Here is a 17,607-nt window from a genome sequence, read left to right on the forward strand (position 1 = left end):
ACTTTATCATAATAATTAAAAGCTCCCCCGACTTGCTTATGTTGGGTAAAATATCACAGCCACAGCCTTAACCCTAAAAAAAGTCTTTAATGAATAATTATTTAATTTAATGAAAATCATCAACTGCTGCTGTTCTCCCCCTCCTTTTGGACCTTACACTGAGAACCAGCTGTCAACACGATGACATCCTGGATGCCTTCATCTGCTGATCCAGCAGCTGATCAGACAGCTGGATGTTCCTGCATGACACAGAGGGACTAGCCTAACCTTCTGTGCCAGGTAAGGTGGGCTGACAGCAAGCAGGACAGAGGGCTCGTTACTGGGTCATCGCTGTGAACTGGCACTGCAGCTCACACATCTGACCTACATTATACTCCACATAGCCGGGATGAGCTGCACTTCAGTACACAGCAGTCTCTAGACAGAGTTTTAAAAAGCACATCCATAAGCTGTAGCACTCTTGTACTCCAAATAACAGATGAGGTATGCTGACTTCTTTTGGTAATGCACTTATCGCTAGTGAAAAAAATACAAATCTGAGCTTCTTTTCTCTTCTTTTTGTAGTTTAAATGCACACTTAATCCACCTGTATCTTTTAAATTTGTGTATAGAAATAATAACTTGTATATCACAATTTCAGTAACAAATACTTCTAATAAGATTTCATGTACTCCCATTAATTCCTGTTACTTTATCATAAATACTGCCACGGTTCTGGGTCATTTTGACCCAGCATTTACAGTTCTTATGTTTTGGTTTATGGGTTATATTCTGATTCCCTTGTTGTGCTTTGTTGATCATTATTATAAATCTATGTTTCAGTTTATTCTGGTTAAGGGTTTAGTTCTTAGGTTTTGTTCTTGTGCTCTCGTGTTTAGTTCAGTGTCAAGTCTGCGTCTTTGTGAATTGTTTCCTGTTTTATTTTGAAGGTTTACATCTTATGTCAGTGTTTCTAGTTTTGCTTCCTCTGTCTCGTTAGGTCTAATTTTCTAATTTCTTAGCCGCCCGGCCTGTAGCCCAGTTAGCAACCCGGTCTGTTGCCCAGTTAGCCGCCCAGCAGCCATCAGCCTAGTCACCTGCCCAGCAGCCATCAGCTCAGGTTGCAGTCACCTGCTCAGGTTGCAGTTCAGCCTTCTCCCCAGTGTATGGTTCAGCTATTAACTTAACCATCAGCTCAACTGTTAGCTCAGTCTTCAGTTCAGGCTACCGTTTTGTCATTAGCTCTGTCTTTTGCTCAACCACCTGTCACTGTGTTCATCAGCTGAGAGGTTTGAACTCTCTCAGCCTCCCTCAGCTGCTTCCCCTGGGAGCTCTGCCGGGCCGTCTCAGTGTTCTGTCTCTGCCGAGAGCCTGTGCGACCCTTCCCAGCGGTCCACAGCAGCTTCCATTGAGAGCTCTGCTGGGTTGTCTCCACCTCTTGTCTCTGCTGAGAGCTCGTCCGAGCTGTCCCCACAGTCCGCATCAGCCTTCACCGAGGGCTCAGGCGAACTCATCCAGCCCACAATGGACTATGTGTTGCTGCAGCCTGAAAGTCAACCCGAACTGGCTGTCTGTCTCACGCAGCTCAAGCTAGCTTCGCCTCAGCCAGGGGTTTCCGTACCATCTGGCCTTGCATCTGTTCCAGCTGGGGGTTCAGGAGAACCCAGCCACCATCATGTCAAGTTAGTTGGAGGGTCCAAGGAGCCCGGCCAGCTTTATTTACAATCATACAATATTGATTGTAAATAAGGTTAGCACGTTGTTAAAGCAGGCCATAGAAAAGGCATCATACGTTTTGATGAAACCCCCGTCAGCTGGGGGTTCTGGAGAGCCCGGCCAGCATCATGCCAAGTCAGCTGGGGGTTGTTGGTTTTTTTTGTTCTGTTCAGCCACCATCAGCGGCATCCACGCTGTCGCCTGCGGATGCGACGCCACCGTCTGGTCCTGCCTCGTCTGGTCCTGCCTCGTCTGGTCCTACCGTTGGTACACCACCATCTGATTCAGCTCGGCCTGAACCACCTTGCCTTCACCGGCCACTTTCCAGGCCACTGGCTGGATTTCTTCGTTGTTGTGGACGGCTTTTGGAACCCCGTCGCCGCTTCTGGCTTCGCGATTTTTGGACTCGCTGCGCTCATGACACCTGTTCTGTTTTGGCCTGTTCTCTGGGCTCCAGTGCTCTGAGATGGACTATTGAGCCGTTGGCCATGTGTTATGGACTCCTGACACCTGTCTTGCTTTAGACTGTTCTCTGTGCTCCTGAGTCTTTTGAGACCATTTTGTTTTGGACTCGACTTTGGGCATGTCCAACTGGGAGGAGATGTCATAGCAGACCTAGGACATGAGGGAGAGATTATGTCTCTTGGCTGGCTTGGGAATGACTCTGTATCCCCCAATAGGAGCTGGGGCAGGTGGCTGGGGAGACAGAGGTCGCAGAGGTCTGCTAAGACTGCTGTACCCACAACACGGATCAAGATAAATGGCAGAAAAAGGTGTGGATAAAGTGAACACAGTCATGTGGAAAAGAAGGTACACACCATAATTCTGTAGCTTGTAGATATATCTACCAACAATAACTTGAAGTAAGCATTTTCTATATGATTTTATTGGTCTCTCGCATCATTGTGGAGCAACTTAATTCCATTCTTCTTTGTAACATTGCTTCAGTTTATTGAGGTTTGCAGCCATTCATTTATGCACAGCCACAACATTTCAGTCCAGTTGAGGTGTGAACACCGACTGGGTCATTGCAACACCTTGATTCTTTTCTTTTTCAGACATTCTGCTGCTGTGCTTGGGATCCCTGAACTACTACTCAAGTGGAAGAGGTGGGAGACTTTCATTCACGCTATAAAAAGAATACATTTCCAAAAAAAGAAAAATTAAGCGATTTTAAAAAATTAAAAAAGAAAACGTCACAGGCTTCTTTCTTCTTTCTCTGACTGAACCCTATACATTATATGCAGACCTCTTGACAAATCCATATTCACTATTGATAAAAGCAGCAGAAAAAATAAAATACACTCTCATTTGTCAGATTCAATTTCCGTTCTTTTGACGACTAATTCCTCCGCTGTGTCTTCTTTCACTGTAAAATATTTTCATCCTTGCCATGGCCACGATCCAAACTCATGGGTTTCCTACAGCCGCAGAGTGAAATGTGAGCAGCCTTACTTATTCATAGAGCAAAGATCGGTCTAATCTCAAGTCGTGTTGTGGTTAAACGCAGTGTATTCTGTTTGATCCGACAGCAGTTTCTTTTGGTTGTAATATGTGGCTTTGAAAAGGGAAAGACAGAGTGAAGAAATGGTTGCGGGTTTCAGTTTGTTACAACAGAAAGAAATATGCATGGTTGAATTATTCCCAGTGACCCTGAATTGGATAAGTGGAAAAATACGGATTGATGGATCATGTGTGGAATATTTGGCTCATGTTGGTCGAGATGTGTGAAACAAGTAGATATTGCAGACATATGTGTGTGAACTAGTCCTTCAATTTAACACCTTTACACATTTTATATAGTCAACTGCACAAACTTTTATGACATTGTTGAAAATGAAATACAGTGTTCATTCAGTTTAATGCCTCCAGAAGGTAGGTGTAGGTGTGTGTGTGTGTGTGTGTTACATTCCTTTTGTAATTTCAATAGTAGAGACATTTTGACACCTTTAACAGATTTAGTAGCAGAAGTATTGTGAAGTATTGTTGATGTTTTTGAGAGATAACACAAAGTTAACCTTCAGATATCTCATCTTGTTCTTGTAGGGCCTCCATACATGACAGATGATCTAAATAACACTGGCCCCTGCTCCTACCTAAAGTATCTAAGACTGGTGTCACAGTTAGTACAAAGGACTAAATTATAGGATGCACTGGAAAAAGTGGAATGAGGAGGAGGTAAGCCAATAGAGATAGATAGAAGGTGAGGACCCCATTATCAGTGTTCAATTCAATTCAATTCAATTTTATTTATATAGCGCCAAATCACAACAAAAGTTGCCTCAAGGCGCTTTATATTGTACAGTAGATCGCACAATAATAAATACAGAGAAAAACCCAACAATCATATGACCCCCTGTGAGCAAGAACTTTGGCGACAGTGGGAAGGAAAAACTCCCTTTTAACAGGAAGAAACCTCCGGCAGAACCAGGCTCAGGGAGGGGCGGGGCCATCTGCTGCAACCGGTTGGGGTGAGAGAAGTTACTTTAAATTAGTAACTTAGTTACATTACTAGTTACTTCCATCAAAAGTAACTCAGTTACTTCAAGTTACTCATTACTTTAAAAGTAACTAGTTACTAGGGAAAGTAACTTTGGTTTTACTCAGACTTCTCTTGTTAATGTGTTGCTTCCGTAACTGGATACCCAGCAAGATTGCCAGTCTTCTAGCTTGCTTACTTGCCACAAGTGCACTGTGCCACCTACCAACAGAAAGGAAAAAATAATGTGCACATTTCCATGAGAGAAATCCCACGCCTGGACCATCGTCGACCGCCGCCATGATTCTAGCCTGCTTTTTACATCCAACACAAAAACTGCAGTTGTGGTGGTTTTGATTGTACTCAGAACTCAGAAATTCTGCCTTCTGAATAGGAAGATGTAGGTAACACCAGACTGCAGATGAGCTGCATACAGAGCTGGACTGGGACAAAAAAATCGTCCCGGGCATTTTGACTAGAGACCGGCCCGCCATTATAGGAAAAATCATAAAGCCTTTGAATGAAAACAAACACTGTTGTGACAGTGATGTACACTGTCTTGATGGTATATATGTATCAATCTATCAATCGTTTGTTGTAAGACTCAGATAATTATTTATTAAAAGCGAGACATTTTAAATGAGAATAAGAATGAAAAGTATTTCTTTGTGCCCCCTTCCTGTTAATGCCCTACCTGGCCCCTGGCATCACTTTGCTAGATCCGCCCCTGCACAGTTACCAGCTGTCAGCTACATAGAAAAGGATCCTGGTGTTATTTGTGTCTCAGAAACAGTTCATAACTTCAACTCATTCATGTGACCTAAAAGATAAACCTGTTTCTCCATCACCTGTTCAGCTCTGATGATTCAGTAAGGACATCTCCTGGTTTCATCTGCATGTTTCCCTCTCACCACATATCCAAACCGATATCATGACCAGCAGCTTTACAGCTGTGGCTCCAGCAAACATCAGCTGATACTAGAAATTAATATTAAATAAATTCTAACAACAGCTGATCAAGCTTAAACGTGCTGCTGTTGTTTAGCGCGACATCCGCTGGTTTCCTCTTTCTGGCGCAAAGTGGGCGATAAACAAACAAGAGAGAAAAGCCGATCAGCTGATCATTGATCAGTTTCATGATTGAAGTAGCAACAGGAGAAGGAGGGGGGAGAATGAGAGAAGAAGAGGCAGCTGTGCAGCTTCAGCTTTGTGTCTTTTTCATTGTAGCTGAAGTCCGGGACAAACTGTGTTCCTTTTCACCTCAGTACGAAACGCGTAATATTTTCTCTGAATACCAGACGATTCTGTTTTTTAGGGGACGGTTGGCAACTCTAATAATTAATCTTATGAACAAAATAAAGTTCAACATCAGTAACATAGCACCCACCCAGCTGTATAGAAACTCCGTCATGCTAGCTAGTACCCAGTACGAAAAAGTCAGCATAACGAAAATAAACTGCACCTAAACTTGGTTTATATCTGACCCAGATAGACTGCAGGTCATAACTTCTTACCTGAAGTTCAGTTCACCTGACACTCGGACCGGCGGCCGCCTCAAGTCTCTCCTCCTCCTGCCTCCACTTTCCCTCATCCACCTGCTGGCCTCCACCACTTGCTAATGTTACTGAATCTGTGGAAGCTCCGCGATATCCACCACACGAAGTAACGAATAACGAGCCTATCTAAATCCCAGTAACGAGTAACGCGTTCCTGATTTTGGCATAATAACTAGTTACCGTGCTCGTTACCACAATAATAACGTAGTTACTGTAACGCGTTACTTAATAACGCGTTAGTCCCAACACTGCCCATTATACACGCCGTCCAGCAGCTCGCTAAGTGTATGAAAAAGCTTATGTCAAACTGACATCGCATCCACTGTTGCTAGTTTCTGTTGCTTATCCATCTTAATCGTAGTTGTCCTAAATAAGTGTGCAAGGTTTATTATACAGCAGTTTCCAATTACTCAAACTGACTTGAAATTAATATGAAAAATATTCAATTCAATTCAATTTTATTTATATAGCGCCAAATCAGAACAGCAGTCGCCTCAAGGCACTTTATATTGCACAATAGATACAGAGAAAAACCCAACAATGAGCAAGAACTTTGGCGACAGTGGGAAGGAAAAACTCCCTTTTAACAGGAAGAAACCTCCGGCAGAACCAGGCTCAGGGAGGGGCGGGGCCATCTGCTGCGACCGGTTGGGGTGAGAGAAGGAAAATAGGATAAAGACATGCTGTGGAAGAGAGACAGAGATTAATAACAGACATGATTCAATGCAGAGAGGTCTATTAACACATAGTGAGTGAGAAAGGTGACTGGAAAGGAAAAACTCAATGCATCATGGGAATCCCCGGCAGCTCGTCTCTATTGCAGCATAACTAAGGGAGGATTCAGGGTCACCTGGTCCAGCCCTAACTATATGCTTTAGCAAAAAGGAAAGTTTTAAGCCTAATCTTGAAAGTAGAGATAGTGTCTGTCTCCCGAATCCAAACTGGAAGCTGGTTCCACAGAAGAGGGGCCTGAAAACTGAAGGCTCTCCCTCCCATTCTACCTTAAATACTCTAGGGACAACAAGTAAGCCTGCAGAGCGAGAGCGAAGTGCTCTAATGGGGTGATATGGTACTACAAGGTCATTAAGATAACCAACCAATAAAATATGTCTGAGGGCTCGTATTTTCAAAAAAGTAATGCATTACATTACTACTTACTTTTCTTAAAAGTAATGTAGTACGCTATGTAATTACTTGCCAGAGAAAGTCATTTGTTACACTGTTCTTTAAATCATTTTCTTGTTATTCTATAAAATGATCTGAACCGCATTGTCACATAATGACCATTTAAGAATATAATCCTGAGGCTGTAGTCCCACACCCCGACACAGATCCCCATCCTAATGATGTACAATCTTTCTGTTAGTGTTTACATATGAGCACAAAGCCAACAGCACAATGCAAAGTTGAAAACCAGCCCAAAGAGACACCACAGTGATTCTACTGTAGAAACATGAATAGATAGAAACAGAGGCTGCATACCTGACGGCTCATCACTAACTTCAGACTCTGGCTGCTGTGCTCGGGTCAGCATGCACTCAACTTTATCATCACACTGGGTTCTTGGCTAGCTTTGTGTTACCATGCTGTCTGTGCAGATGCTCACAAAGAGCAGAAGTTTCGTTAGCAGTATAATGTGGTTGCTTCTATCCTGGATGCAGTTTGCACTTTACTGTTGATATGAAAATGACTTATGTCCATATCTGCACTCATCACTCATCTACCAAGCAGTGCAGATAACTGAAGAGCCATTGTAGCGTGAGTCACAACATAAATGTAACAATAAGGTAGTTACTGAATTAAGTACAGCAACGCGTTACATTACTGCGTTACTGAACAATGGAATGTGATTACAGTGACATGCGACACTCAACTCTGCTTATTTTTTATCTGTGCTTACATTGGCATGGTGTAAGCATACTCTTACACTATCCCCACTCTTCTGGTGAAGAATGGCCCCTCCAGCTATCCATCCATTCAGCTATACCTACCTAATCTCAAGTGGCACTGGGAGAGCAAGGGCACAGCCTGGACAGGTTGTCAGCTCAGAACAGAGCTAACAGAGAAACGCGTAGCAATTCATGTCATGTTCACATTCACAACTATGGCCAGTTTACAATCACCAATTAACCCAGCATGCATTTTTTGAGCTGTGGGAGGAAACCAGAGTAACCGAAGAAAACCGACACATGAAGCACGGACCAGGTGGGGAAAATGTTTTCATCTCTATTACATCCATGATGCAATAATCAACATGAAACAGAATTCAAAACTGCTCACTTAACATCAATTTCTTTGACCAAGAAACCTCAAGTTAAAGATGTGTGTTAAAGGTGTGTTTTTAAAATCAGTCGCGTTTGTGTGTCTCCTCTAGTGACTGAACACTCTTACACATGAGTAACTATGTGATTTGATGTGCAGCTCCCTCCTGTCTGACCTGCATGCATCTGCAGACCGCAGACTGGGCTGCACATGTAAACCCACGTGTACGGTCCTCGTCACTGACACACACGTGTGCGTGCAGACACAACGCAAGCGTTTTCATGGTATGTGGACAGCCTATTAGTGGGACAAAAGCGCTCTTTGCTTTTCATTTGAAAGAGATCAGTGGATTTGCACAAAGGCAACCAAATTTAGACATTTCTAACAAAGCTCGCCTTCTTCCTCCCTCTCCTCTCTGCAGCGCTCTCTGTCTCTGTTGCACATACATTTGCACATTTGCATGCTCTTTGAGGAAGAAGCAGTTCTCATCCAAAAGCCCAAGCTGTGAAAAAAGGGGATTGTTGAGGCTAGCGACCGAAGGGACAGAATTAGTGGGAAACTGAGAGAGAGGTGCCTATGTGTGAGAAAGGTCCCTTGAAGAAGCTTAAGTCTGCCCTGTTTTAAAATGCTTTGATCACTCTGAAGCTGCTCACCCAAGAGTTAAAACTGTTGCTTGATTAAGGACCTACTCTCCTCTGCTCTGCTCTCTCTGTCAACACTTTTTTTTAATGTTTTGGAGCTCAAATTAGCAATTCAAATGAAGGCTATTTGGATATGCTCGCCCAGCTTCCTCCCCTCGGCTTTCCAGGCAGTTTGACAATATTTTTGTTAAGCCCCATTTCCCTCTAACACAACTGTAGCAACGGGGGAGAGAGAGGAGATGGCGAGATAGAGGCAAGGGCTTGGGGATGGAGGGGAAAGAGACAGAGAGAGAGTGAAGCAGCATATGCAGGGAGTGTGGGTGTAGAAGGTCAAACAGGAGACGGAGTGGCCTGTGCCATTTGGCGTGTTTTCTCTGCCAAGTTAATACGATGACAGTTACTGGAATACTATGGTTCGGTTTAGAGCTGAAATACTTGAATTCATTTAGGGATAAAAAAAACTGTGCCACTCTGCCGCGACATGATGAGCCCTGTTTTTTTGTTGTTGTTTTGAGTTTTTGGTTTTTTGTTTGTTTACATCTGCTGGCTGACCTGAAGGAAGTGACATACTAGCCTGTCAGCTGATGAACTGCCTAACTGCTTCAAGAATATTAACACAGAATTAGTTACATTCATAACAAGAAGCACTCGAAGCGCAGCCAAGGCAGCTAACTCGCTTTTTTCCCCACTTTTAAGGAAATAGTTCTGTGTTTTATATATTTTCATTTTGTTCCTTTCGTTCTTTTTAACTGTAACTATGAAGTTTTTAAGAAGTTTCTAAAAACAAGTAGTTATTTTTTATTCGAACTGTTGAAACACATTTTAATATACTTGATATCATTTTAAGCATAATTATTTTTTATTACTTTTTATGTCAAATGCAACACAATGGCTTAAATCTTTCAATACACACCACATTTGTAAGAATCATAGTTACAGTTAAGTTATAAGGCTTTTTGTCAATTTTCTACCAATAAATCACTGAGTTGACCTTGAAAACCTTGGTGGATGTAAACCAGATTATAATGGATTAGCATGACCCAACTCTACACCCCTACAGAGTCTTATCAAAATTCATTCAAAACTTTTTGAGTTGTTGTATTTACAGACAGACAGAATGAAATGCACGCACCCAAATACTACCAAAAACATGACCGCCTTGGTGGAGCTAAATACATTCAGAAAGAATCATCAGACAGATTAAACCTAAAGTATGAATGACATTAGCGTTTCTCCATGGATGTTTTAAAACCTGGATTTAATGAGGGGTAGGGTTCATATTTACTACAAAGGTGCAATACTTTCTACTAGTAAATGGCTTTGTGACACGGAGTGTAAAGACACTGGGATTTTTTTATTTTATTTGTTTTTTGGCATGAGAAACATGAGAAAAATTGAACTGTGGTCATGCAGATTTGCAAAAGTAAATAAAACACTTAACTACTGGTTACATTATTTGTTTTAACAACACCCAACACTGATAATGGCGATGTTTGCTTCACCATTTTGTGTTTACACCATGACAGTCATCTGAACCAAAAGTGTTTCTTATAATTACTATGTACTTTGCAAATACCCTACTTACTATGCCCCACCCTGCAAACGACAGAACTGAAAGGATCAGCGTCTGGTCCTGAGTTACTACAAGAACTGGTCGGTCGGTCGGTCGGTCGGTAGGTAAGCAACAAAACACCCCTTGAACAAATTCGAGGCTCTGAGCTTAAAAACCTTCTCAAAAAAGTCTATTAGCATCGATGACACCAAATTTAGTGCCATTTTATTTTTAATGGAAAAAACCTGTTTTAAAATCAACACCAGACACAGATTACTCAATTATCAAATAGCAAGATCAGAATGTCTGAATGAAAGTTTCTCACTTTATAGGCATTTTTGTGTGCTAGGTTATATTAAATTCAATGTGTTTGTGAATTAAAATGCAATGTGCTACTGATGTAACATCTCAGGTGCTCATTTTAATATTAAAGCCAAGCTGCACAAATACCTTGTGGTCTTACATTTTTGGTTCCAATTTGCAAGACAGTCATTTCTTCCAGGTTTGCTATGGTGGTCGGTTGGCAGCATAATGGTGGCAGCAGGGAGATCCCATAAAGACACTTTTAAATAGAGCCAGAAGTAGAAATTAAATAGAAGGAATCCACTAGCCAGTTAAGTTAAGAACAACAACCTCTGAACATCAAGTCAAGTCAAGAATACTCTTGAGCTAGGTGTCTGTCTACAATCAAGGCCTTTAGTGTTTATTGATGATGTGACTGCTGATAGAAGTAGCAGAATGAATTATGAAGTTAACAGGGCCATACTCTCTTATCAGATTCAGACAAAAGCTGCAAGACTGTTCAGACTGTACAGACCTCATAGTACAAACTGATAATGTAAGTAAGTCTAATTTATTTCTATTGCAGTTTTCAAGGCAGGACTCCATTACAAAGTCCTTTACAATGATTTTAAAAAATACAGTTAAATGAAACTATCTTAATCACACAAAAACAACATAATACACAGAACCATTATCCAAAAGTCTGTCTGAATAGATGCATTTTCAGCTGTGCAATCCAAGCACTTCAAGGCAAAAGAAATCTTTCACAAAATCCTTCAATGTCCAAATCAGTCTCCCTGTCTCAACCTAACAGAGCACACCTTTAAGTTACTGGGTCCTAAACTGAAGGCAAACACTTAAAGGGGGCAATGCAGTATTTGTAGATATTAATGGGTTGAGACATATTGAATACAATCCTTGTATTTAAAAATATTTAACTTTGAGCTTCAAAAAATGTGTCCTGAGTAAACAAAGATCTGTAATTTCTAAACAGTTAATGCAGTATTTTGAATTAAAGCTGGGAGTCTACACTTCAATAAAAGCTTGATTGTTCGGATTAAAATCCACTGTGGTGTAAAGGAGCAAAAAAAAGAAAATACCTGTATATACACCCACCCTAACCTCGCCACTGACCCCCCCAAAGCGCTCTAGACAACAACTGACATCAGTATGCTTTATTGACTTGAAACACTTTACCTACCTCACATCGCAATTACAGAAACATCAGTTAACACACATACCTTTGGACTGTGACCGGGAGGAAGTGGGAGTACCACACAGACACAGGGAAAACATACAAACTCCACAAAGAAACCAGGAACCTTCTTCCTGTGCCGTGGACTAATAAGGGAAATAGAATGGGTATCTGTGTGGGCCAATATCCAGGGTTCAACCAAAACTAGGCTGTGCCAGTTGAGCCAGAACTATAGCTCAACTGGCACAGCCCAGTTTTACCACATCATATTGTATATTTGTGCAGCACATAGGGGTGGGCAAGAGAAAGTGACAGTTAAACACTTATTCAGTATGTCCCTGTCCTGTCAATCAGGTCCAACTGATAGGCAGCGCTTATTCATCTAAATGTATCAGCCTTTCATGCATGGTCGGTTGGGGCTGTGGCGCACTGCTAAGTCAGCACTCTAGTTAATAAGTCCTTTTCATTAAACAAGCGTTCATTAAACATTCATTCATTCACCCATCCTCATTTGCATTTTCTCATCATGAAAACATTCATGAAACATTCATTTGTTCACTTGTTCTCATTTGCACGGTTTCAAATGCATTCTTCAAGGAATGAATAGGGCCTGAAATAGGCAGAGAGCAAGAGAACGAGGGCGAGGATGAGAGAGAGAGGAGCAGAGGCAGCGCGGGGCAGAGGAGATGGTTATTACTCTATTTGAACAATCTGTCCTGTAAATGAAAGTTGAAATTAGATTATGTTTCCTCTCATCATTATGTAGAGGCACTCACCGTGCAAAGAAAATTCTCTGTTGCACAATGCGCCGCTATGATACGAAAACAAATCGCCTCTAATATCAAAGAATGCAGAGATTGAAAAATTCAGTCTTGGCTATGGCTGAATAACATACCTGGAAAAACACACACACACAAAACATCCCATTTCAAAGATGATGTGGCTAGATACGCAGTGCTGTATCCCAAATAAATATTACGGCGATATACAATGAGATCACATGGAGGATATTTCATTTTGTCTTTTTATTTCCATTTTATTTGATACAGTATCTCCCTTTTACACACTTTTTCTCCTGCTCTCACCAACAGGCAACACATGAAAGGCATATTCAACAAATCCTCTGTGAAACAGAGCAGCTTTGCTCTACATAACGCTGCTCTGGGTACAACTCCCAGTACATATAATTTGTGTACATGTGTGAATGTCAATGCAGTGAATTGAATACCGATGATGAAGCAGCAAGAGATCATATCCATCCATTTCTAACCCTAGGAGCATTCAGCTCCCCCTAGCCTCTCTTCATTACCTTCTCCCCCTTTTCCTTTTAACTTATGCCGTCAGGGGAGACATCAATCTGAGTGACGGGTTGTGTGATCCTCCTCCTGGGCTTGGTGGGAGAAGGAGCGCTGTCAACATAAATATCCTTCCTGGATTCAGGCAGACATGGAGCATCCACGGCCACCATGAATCTTCAGCCATGATCACAGGCGGCAAACATCGCCATCACCCAAAAATGCCACCTTGAGCTTCGTACCCCTCCACGAAATGTACGATTGATATGGTCAGTTTAGTGCTTGTCCTTGATTGTCGGACCATCTTTTTTCCCCCCACTGCACAGGTTGATAGCCAGTGCACAAGGCCTGCTGTTATTACTAAGTCCTCTGGGGGTTTACACACATACACATGGAAAAGTGAGATAATGAAGTTTTTTATTCACTATCTCAGTTTTTTATGTCCACATACAACTTCAGCTTTATCATTCTGTCAACTTTTGATTTGATCCTCACCAAATTCTGATGAAATATCTAGCTCTTTAGCTGCTAAGTGATCAACTGTGTTCACAAAGTTGCTCAGCTGTTCTGTTCAGTTGTTTTTACAGGAAGAAATGCTTTTTGCTACATCAGGAACAAACAAAATTGACAAAAGTAGAGAGAGTGTGCCTGAACAGTGAGGTAGAAGCTTACAAAAACACTCTGAAACGTATCAGGGATAAGGAAGGTTGGGTAATAATTTTATATGAATCCTCCACGAATAGTGGCACCAGAAGTTAAAGTGGGATTTGTCAGGATCAGTTAAAGCGATGCAGTGTGGGAAAAAGAAACACACAGATATAATTCACATAAGATCTTATTTTGTGAGCTCCAGTTAATTTTTTTCACGATCTTACTTCAATTTTCGCCAGCTGAATTCAACAAGATACGGGCAGATGTTTCACACCCTACATGGCTGAGCTCCAACCACTAGACATTATAAAGCTTGTATAAAAGGTGGAATTCAGTGAGAGGATATGATCAGCACCATCACCTAAAACGGATGCTTGCTACCCTTGATGGAACCTAACACTGATCACAAACACTTGGCATCAGTGTAACATAATGCAACACAGTACTGCAAGCTAAGCAGTTTTACCTTTACTAAACTGCCTAATGTTTTCATGCAACCTTTAAATGACTCAAAGGTAGTGTACGCCTCTCCTCCTGAAGTACCCTGACCACAGCTTTACTTAATCTGCACCATAAACACAGATGTAATGAAGGTGTAAGTGGTTCATGTGGTGTCATTATTTTCTTGTTACTGAGCAAGTATGTCCATGCTGTCACTGGAAGCAATCCCAGGCTGCAGCACAAAGAAAAATGAACTTATTCCACAGTCATATGCATTAACTTGCCTATCTGATTTAATTGCTCATTAACTGAAGGTGCTGAAACGCTGTTCTGGATCATTCCCACCCACTTTAACCCTTGAGTGGCACTCGTCACAATAGCAGTCACTGACATTTGACACATGACTAATGGAAAACTATATTTAGTTCCCTTTGGAATATTTACTCCATAGTCTGCGTTTTGTAGCCTCAGTTAGCTCAGCTGCTCAGCATCTTCTCTCAATCAGTTTCATCAATAAACTTCTCCAAAGATAGTTGGCTGATGTAATTTAGGCTCAGTTTGTTAGTATTTCAGTCTTTTGCTCCTTTTATTTCGCTTTCCATTTACATCGCATTACCATGTTGTTACTTTGGCATCCTTAATTTATATGTATTTATTTTTCAATTATACACCCAGATGCACACACTGACATTAACGCTGCAGCTCAGTGGGGAGTGAAATACCCTTAGGCCCCATTTGTTAAGGAAACTTAAGCATAAACATTGCTCCTGTGAGCAAAGTCACAAAGTTACTTTGTTTAATACAAATCAATTTTAAAAAGACAAAGATTTTAATATTAACTCCAAATGAACTTGACATTTAGCAACAATAAATGACTTTTGTACCAGTTTAATTGCTGGACAGAAACGAATTTGGATGCCCAGCTTCTAGGCAAAATTTCCATTACTGTGTGCAAGTAGTTTAAACTTGAGCTGAGGCCAAACTATGCAGGTCAGTGCTTCACACTACATGTCTCTCTCCCCCTCTCTCTCTTGCTTTGCTTGTCCAGGGCCTGTAGCAGCAGATGCAGTTTATTGCACTCCCTCTTCCTCCTTCCTTCCTTCCTGGAATGTTATTAAAGATTACAGGAGATAATCGTTGTGGTACCATGCCGGATGCTGGGGTCAGGCAGCACAATATCATCACACAAAAGAGTTCTCCTGGGGAATACTAGACGGCTTCGACCTGTGGGATCTTGCCATATGTTGAACAATCGTTAAAAGACAACAGTGCACCTCCGGCCATGCATGGTTTCAGAGGGCTTGAAGGTGCATTTTGTGATGCACACACATTGTCATGAATCAAAACACCACAAAACCAGGAGAAGGAATTGGATACAGCTGCTAATAGTGATACGATTACTCACAGGCAACTATAGATAAACCAATATGCTCAGACAGGAATATGCTATATGCTAGGCCTATGTTTCTTGCTTATATCTTAGTAGTACAGGTTTAATAGAATTAATAATCAATAATTAATTTATGTTTTAGAGGAATACATAAGTACATTTAAGTACTACCACGTGTCTACAAACAGCTGATCAAGGCACACGCACAGAGACTCCTCCAAAAATAGCAAAACACTCATTTATGCTTGGTAAGCTTAGCCTCATTTACATTTTTCTAGAACTTCACATTTATTACAGCTCGTGACATCAATAAAAGTACAACTTTGTGATGACTGTAGTCACACGGTTAAATAGTATTAATATCATAGTATCATAACATTATAAACTCCTCAGTAAAGCCGAGCAGCAATGAAAACTGTAAAAAAAAATCCACACATAGTCTAAATGAGAGTTTGCATCTCTGCTTTAGAAGCACTTCTCTTACCTTCTGACAGAGCCAGGCTAACTGTTTTACCCTTTTTAGGCTAAGCTAAGGGAAGCTAACAGGCTGCTAGCATTTTCACGCAGACCTGCAATGAGACATTTGCGTCAATTTAGCTCAGGTTTGAAGTAAAAAGTCCTGTAGACTATACAGGTAGAAACAGAAACTGCCTTAACACATTTATTTAGGCTTAGCTGTGTTCCCCCAAAACATATATAATCTCTATAATCTTCTACAAAATATCAGTTGAAAGCATATCTGTCCTGTTAGTGGAAAACACAGGGTCTCTGCCTGTCTTTGAGCCTGTGTGAGGCAGCTTATCAGTGGGCTATCATTGTCTGAGCCACAGCCATGGACACCTGCTCTGCAGAGTCACACACAAGCAGGAGAGACAGCCACCTGAATACAAATCAGACTGGGCTGTCAAACAAGAGGAGGGGAGGGAATGATAGAGCAAAGGAGAGAGACTGCAGGCTTTGGTTAGGGAAATAGAAGCAGTTAATTAGCAAGGATGCTTATAATGCTATCTGTGCTGTGCCTCCCCTCCCCTGCAAACAGCTTCCTTTTTCTTCTGCAGGTGCTGAAGGAAATCAGGCAAGAAGCTTTCTATTAAAACTGCCACTTTATTTATGCCATATTGATTTTTCATTGCATAGCCTTCATTATTGATGAATATGTGTCAAGAAATCGTTGCTCTGGGTAATAGTGCCACTGTTTCTGTTGCAGCTTCATTTCGCTCCCAAAGACGAGGCGCCGCGGATTTGTGTTTGAATTTACATCAAAAACTGTTCGCTGTTTTGCTTCCCTGGGTTGCATAACGACCACAGCTGACTCATAAACACAGCAAAGTCTAATTAATATTTTGTTATGTGCCCGAAGCGAGGTCATTATCGCAACACTTCAGTTATAATCACGGCTGCTCTGCATTGATGCTGTAGAGCCAGAGCGTGAAATATAAATATTCTGTTCTGCTTGGTGAAGACTGTTTGAGTTTAAACCACAGCCTCTGGTACAATATTAACAGACCACAGCAAATGGAGAAAACAGTTTATGACCTGTCTTTTTCAGAGTTGAAGCAAAAAAAAAAAAAAAAAAAAAACTACACCATTATCATCAACAAATCTTCGACCGACAGAGGCTGAAATTTAAAGTCAGTCTGAAATATTTAGCATCCTAGTTTAGGTTTTAAATTAATTTGCAGTTATAAATCGCTGAACTTAAAGAAGCATAATAATAAATCAACTTACAAAATGTGCTTCCTCTTTATTATGTCTAAATAAAATCTATGTTGTGTCAAATAAATCGGATATTAGCATTTTAGTTGGGCAATGTGGTTCTTGGGATGTCATTTCAACAATTACTGACTTCACTGCAAGGAAATTCGTGCTCTCTAAATAAATTCTTTTGACCTCTTAACCCAAACAAATATATGCATAACCAGTGACATCAGTTGTGTCTTAGTGCTAATTATCAAATGTGATAACACTTTATAATATAAAATGTGATGAAGGGTGTAATTTTCCTGTATTAAATGGAACTTCCATGTATTTTGTCTGAAATTACACTGGAATTATATTTATTTATTTACAAATGCTTATAGCCCTTTTCCCACTAGTACCTACTCGGCTTGGCTCGACTCAGTTTTTAGGGTTTTAATTAGGTAATAGTACCTAGTACACCAGGGTTC

This window comes from Oreochromis aureus, linkage group 18 (assembly GCF_013358895.1).
Source record: "Oreochromis aureus strain Israel breed Guangdong linkage group 18, ZZ_aureus, whole genome shotgun sequence".
Taxonomy (NCBI): domain Eukaryota; kingdom Metazoa; phylum Chordata; class Actinopteri; order Cichliformes; family Cichlidae; genus Oreochromis; species Oreochromis aureus.